This window comes from Nematostella vectensis, chromosome 15 (genome assembly GCF_932526225.1).
Source record: "Nematostella vectensis chromosome 15, jaNemVect1.1, whole genome shotgun sequence".
Lineage (NCBI taxonomy): Eukaryota > Metazoa > Cnidaria > Anthozoa > Actiniaria > Edwardsiidae > Nematostella > Nematostella vectensis.
The window spans coordinates 9,684,120-9,690,685 of NC_064048.1; positions in this window are offsets into that span (position 1 = coordinate 9,684,120).

Here is a 6,566-nt window from a genome sequence, read left to right on the forward strand (position 1 = left end):
AAAACAAATGTTATCAGGCGAAGCAGGTTGGAAAAATGAACTTTGCGCCTAGGAACGCCTGGGGCTGAACTAAGCCACAACTAAAGCAAAATAAAACAATTTGCTATTGCTATTGACATTCGGAATTAGTATAATAGGGCACTTTTATAAATAGATTGAATGGAAAAAGGCATGCTTTTTACACTTACTCTTTTCCACTGTGTATATAACTATTTTACTTTTGATTCCCCTATTGTAGCTATTTCCGATAACGACGAGTGGGAGCTTTGTCGGAAATTATGTGCTTTTAGCAAAGATGAAAGAAAATTGCCGGCAACATCAAAATAGCGATGTTATTGCTGAGGATAACTGCGCGAATTGAACGCCCACATCCGCTAATATAATCGCAAAGCTACGTAGATATCCAGCTTTGAAATCTAAAAAAAAAGAGAATACAGTAAAGTGAAAAAAAAAAAAGAAAAGAAATAATCCCTTATTAAGAGAGAACGGATATGTTGTCATTTTATTTTATTGGATGGGTCTTTAGGTTATTTTGTTTTTACGGATAAAGTTATTTCACGGCCATGAAACTACATTTTTTTTTTACTTTTGGGTTAATTGATTTTCTAATTTGCTAGGTAAACCTTCTCAGGGTTGTTTCGTTGACATATTCGTCCCTACCAAGACAATAAAATAATGATTAAATAATAAAAAAGTAACTTTCGATATCTTTAAGCGTGTTTAGCTGTATCTAAACCATTGTAATCAACAGCAAAAAAGGTTAATTAGGCTTACACGTAAATATGTTCGGAGGTAAGATACAAACACTTCCTCTCATGTAGGAATCACGTTAGAACCACCTCCTATCTTCACTCTGCTTATAGCTTATCAAGTAGAAAGGGAAAAGGAACCAAACATTTGATATTTGGCGGAAAAGAAGGTTGAACAACCGAACCTTGACTTAAAGACTTATACTTTATGTAGAAATCACCTAAAAAGCAGCTCCCTTTGAAAGGACACGTCATATAAAGACTCCGAAGATTAAAAAGTAAAATCACGAGATATAGAGCTTTCGTCGATCACAATTAATACCCGTGTTCAGAGTCTGCAAAGTTGTCTATTTTAACATCCGATCTTTACAGTCCGACGCGCGCTACCGTGGCCACCCTGGCAGTTTTGTGAAGGATGCAAACGTATCATCACATACACATCACAGCACGACCCTATCTTCTTAGTTGATGCTCCTAACAATCATAAGTGTGCTATTGGCTACACTAGTTCCCCTTTCTTTATTAGAAACTTTTTCATAAGAACATCCAGCCCTAGATTTCCCAATTCTAATAGCGATTTGTTCTAAAATGCAGAGTCCGATTTTTTTCATAATAACAATCTTAAAAATATTGTTTTTTTTTGTCATTTGTGTCATTTTCATCTTTTACTTTTACAATAATTCAAAAACATCTCGTAATGACATTTTCAGCGTTTAATGCTTTAAAAATGAAAACGGCCAACCTCAACTGAAATTGGACAATAAAAAGTGTATTCTATCGGTAGCCACGGGAGCGCGTGTTGTACTTTAAATCAGGAATATTATTTGTACTTTAAAAGTGCTAAACGTGAAAGGTTTCTTCTAGGTGTTTTTTTATAACACCCGAAACGTGTTTAAATTAACACCGTTATCAGGAATCGGGAAAGCAAGTAAGCGTCTCCGCAGATAACAAAAAAAGAGTTATCACAAAAAGATTATCCCGGTTTTGATGAATCGAAATCGTATATCAGTATAGTTTATACTTAATATCATCTGTGTAATTTTTAAAATCTGAAATTTTACGAGCGTGTCTACTGTAAATAAATAACCAGATTTTTATCTATTTTATTGCAAGGACATTCGTGGCGTTATTTTTATATAAAAGATACCAGTACTTGTTATGCATAGACCACACATCGTATCTAATTCTTAAACAAATACATCGGAGACAAAGACGTATATTACATGCCTGTGAAGGTGTCTGACTTTTAAAGCAATACTTAAACCAATTACACTAAAACGGTTCAGTTTGAAGTGCTGTTCTAGACAATTCCTTAATTGCTAAAACCAATAATTAAAAGCAATAATATAAGTGCTTGAAATATTTAACGCTAACAACTAAATACTTTAAACTGATAACTTGAGAATTTTCTTTCCGTTAATTGTAACAATGCTAGAGGTGGATATGCATCGAGCCTAAAAGGTGTTTTGGATTCAACTGCCGAAGTATCCTATAGAACTTATACATATTGTGCCGAAAGAACTAAAAGCAACTTGGAAGAGGGGTGGCTTAAATGTTGAAAAAGACTTGAAGAATTTTGTATCTTTAATTGGGCCATACGAATGGTGTTCGTTCTCCTGTTGTTATTGAACAGAAGGGGTGATGCCTTCAAAAGCAGCTTAATGAAAATAAAAACAATCGTTATAATGTCTATGTTCGATGGAAAGGAACAGAGCAGCTTTGATTTTTGCTAGCCGAAAATATGGTCTAACGAGGTTTTTGTAAATACTTTTTTCTGAAAAGTCTCTTTCTTTTCTTTCTCTTTTTTAATGGGAATCTGTCACTACACATAAATTATTACGTTACAGATCTATAAACAAAGTTAGTGCTGTAATTGAGAAAACAAAGTTGTGTTGCTATAACCATGAATTGATAATTTCAATCAACTATCAGATTTGCTCAAGAAAATGTTTTCAGTGGAGTACACTTGTTACACACAAAAGTTGAATTTCGGCAGTGCTTTGCCAATCATACCTAGGGGATAATAAGATGATTTGACTTAAAACTCAAAATTATCTAATTATGCCTAGCTAACAGTAAGAACCAAACGTTATGGTCCAAATTGACAATGCCATAAATAGATAGCTACCTTGATGTCAAAAAGGATTCCGATTGGACTGAGCAGAAATGCAGTAATTGCCTCAGAGTTGTTTGGGCGTTTTTGATTGGTTTTGGCCCAGCAGGAAGCTGTTCAAAGGGAGAAGCTCCATATATTGAAGGCAGAGCAGCGCAGAGCGTCATTTCTAGCTTTAGATTACGACAGTGGAAGAACTCGACATGGCGTCCTCAAAAACTCTGGTAGCATTGGTAATAGTTTTCCTGGCGATCACACACATCGTGACTCCGAGCCCAAGTAAGTAAATATTACCAGATTAAAAATCATCTATAAAATTTCACTTTTTGTTGAAGTCTTGTAATCGTTTTTATCTTGTCAAATTATTATCTCTTAAAGAAAATACAACTCTGTCTCTATGAATGAAAAATAATTCAGAAAAAAATGTTTCTAATAAGAATAAAACAGGTTGTTTTTGCATTGGAAATAAAAATTAAGAGCATATCAGAATGTTCTCTATCAAAGTCAAAAGTAAAGCCCTAAGAAAAAAATGCTTACACAGAAAACTAATTCTAAATACTATTTTCTATCAATTTATTTTCCTCTTGCCGTTAAAAAATCGAGGTAGACAATGCATTAAAACTGTTTGCATTTTTTAACAACGGTTTGCTCGGTATAAAGCTGTCCACAATCTTTCATTATTCTCAAACGTTTATATAAAAAAAGTAAAAAAACAAGCGGACACAATGAAAGCATTTTATCACCTTTTTTAAAGTTTTTTTTTCGATCATTTTTTTCCTTCTGCCTCTTAACAGTTAAATAAAACATGAAAGGCAATATTGCGAAAGATAACGCACTAACACATTTTACTGATAACTTACTGATTATTTCGTTTGGTTTTACTCCTTGACTTACGAAAATGAAATACAGGTGGTTATATTAAGTATGAAACACTTATTTCTTTAGCCAGGAGGGGACCCCGGGGGTTTCCTAAAGGAAAAGATAGATCAGATATATTTTTTTCTTCAATTGTTACATTTTGCACGTAATCTCCAGATGTACACGCTTTTAAAAGCATGGTTATCGAAGCTGTTAAACTAGGCTTTATAACTGATCCTGGAGTTTTTATTATTCAAGTTACAGCATTCATAGGAATTACACCTCTGTGGTGAACACCCTAGCATAACACCTCAGTTGTACACACCCTTCCATTTCCTACATATATCTACCACGAAAGGATTAGAATGGCAGTGAGCGCAAAAACGATTTCGCCGATGCAAACACCTGTTTTATCAAATATATTGCAGTGTTAGGAAACATTACTCTATATTGTAGCAGTGAACCATGAACCAAGGGCTGTAGGAACAGTGTTTGTTAGTCTACATTCTGATAATAAACCACGAATTTTCCTCTTATTTGGCTAAAATGCGCCTTGTTCGCGACGCGCTCTCCGTGAAAACCCGGCCATGTTACGTTGCTTAATCTGAACTAGTACTCCGTGGCTCGGAAACTGCCCCCGACGCGCTAGCCGAGCCCGACTTAAGTATTGTAAAAATCAATTATATTTCTTAGTTGCCAATTCTCAGATGAAGAAGCGCAATGATTACACGAGGGATCTGATCGCCTACAAGCGGTTCATGGCAGCCGCCAAGAGAGCGGACGTCCCTAAAGGCTGTGACAGGTGCTGCACTGACTTCAGGTATGAGATACCCGTACTCAACCGTGTTTAAACGTGTTTACCCTGTCTAACAAAATTGGCGGATAAGAAGGAGTGCAGGAAAAGGGGGAGAACGTGGGAACACGAGGAAAGACACGTTTCATCAAGCAAGTGTGCCAAGTAAAACGTTCAACGGTTGCTGAAAGGGTGTACGAGAAAAAAAAAAGAGGGCAGAGAGGGGATTTAGTGCATCATCATTTAACAAATCACGGACGTTTACATTTTAGCACTCAAAATATTATTCTTGGGGAGAAAAAAAGGTCACAGGCAAAAACTAAACTCCAAACTCAGTTCAAAAAGAAGAACCATCGAACAATGAACTAAATATTGTTTAGAATTTGAAGCCAAAATATTTAATTTTAAACGCTAACTTTGCACTGGAAGGACGCCACGAATGCGTGCTGTTTTGAAGTTTTAGGCAAACTAGTCTAGTTTTGGTAAGAACGCCATCGAAGTAAAACAAGGTTAGTTTAAATTCAGTTAAAGCTAAACCAGGTTTAAAATGGTTTTAGTTGGTGTGAATTGGGTATAAGTTAACTTTGCTAACTAAGTTAGCAAAGTTAACTAAGCTAACTTTGCACTGGAAGGACGCCACGAATGCGTGCTGTTTTGAAGTTTTAGGCAAACTAGTCTAGTTTTGGTAAGAACGCCATCGAAGTAAAACAAGGTTAGTTTAAATTCAGTTAAAGCTAAACCAGGTTTAAAATGGTTTTAGTTGGTGTGAATTGGGTATAAGTCACGAATAAGCAAAATCAGCAGCCTTCACGATTATCAGAATACGAAATCCGTCAACCGCTTTAGTTTTTTTCCGGATCCGCCGATCCGAAAACCTATTAACCCCTCTAAAACTGATGGTTCATACATCTTGTTACTTATAGCTGTGCGATGGGTAACTGATGGTTCATACATCTTGTTACTTATAGGTGTGCGATGAGTAACTGATGGTTCATACATCTTGTTACTTATAGGTGTGCGATGGGTAACTGATGGTTCATACATCTTGTTACTTATAGGTGTGCGATGGGTAACTGATGGTTCATACATCTTGTTACTTATAGGTGTGCGATGGGTAACTGATGGTTCATACATCTTGTTACTTATAGGTGTGCGATGGGTAACTGATGGTTCATACATCTTGTTACTTATAGGTGTGCGATGAGTAACTGATGGTTCATACATCTTGTTACTTATAGGTGTGCGATGGGTAACTGATGGTTCATACATCTTGTTACTTATAGGTGTGCGATGGGTAACTGATGGTTCATACATCTTGTTACTTATAGGTGTGCGATGGGTAACTGATGGTTCATACATCTTGTTACTTATAGGTGTGCGATGAGTAACTGATGGTTCATACATCTTGTTACTTATAGGTGTGCGATGGGTAACTGATGGTTCATACATCTTGTTACTTATAGGTGTGCGATGGGTAACTGATGGTTCATACATCTTGTTACTTATAGGTGTGCGATGGGTAACTGATGGTTCATACATCTTGTTACTTATAGGTGTGCGATGGGTAACTGATGGTTCATACATCTTGTTACTTATAGGTGTGCGATGGGTAACTGGGAAACGTGTTCCTGCTTCGCGAAGTGATACTCTACACGCCACAGGCAGACCAATGTGCGCCAGGCGTAAAAGTGGGCAACTTACAGATACTGAAGTGCCTAATGTTAGATTTGCCAATCGTGTTAAATAAATAAAACGCACGATGCACGGTGTTTTTTTTATGTTAATCAAATATACACTTGTTATCCATTATATATACTTGCTTCAGGTTGCAATAAGGTTGCATTCGGAGACTCAATTTGTCATAGCCCTAGTGCTTGATGGGCATCAAATAAATAAGCAAATGACCGTAGATAAAAACTAATTGCTGTACTACCTTTTTTGATGTCCTTCTAAGCATTGGCTTTTAAAGACAAGGATAAGGCGACAGTGCTGAATAACATATGCGCATGCGCGTGCTCTGGCGAAAACAAGCACAATCGTAGTTGAATCGTTC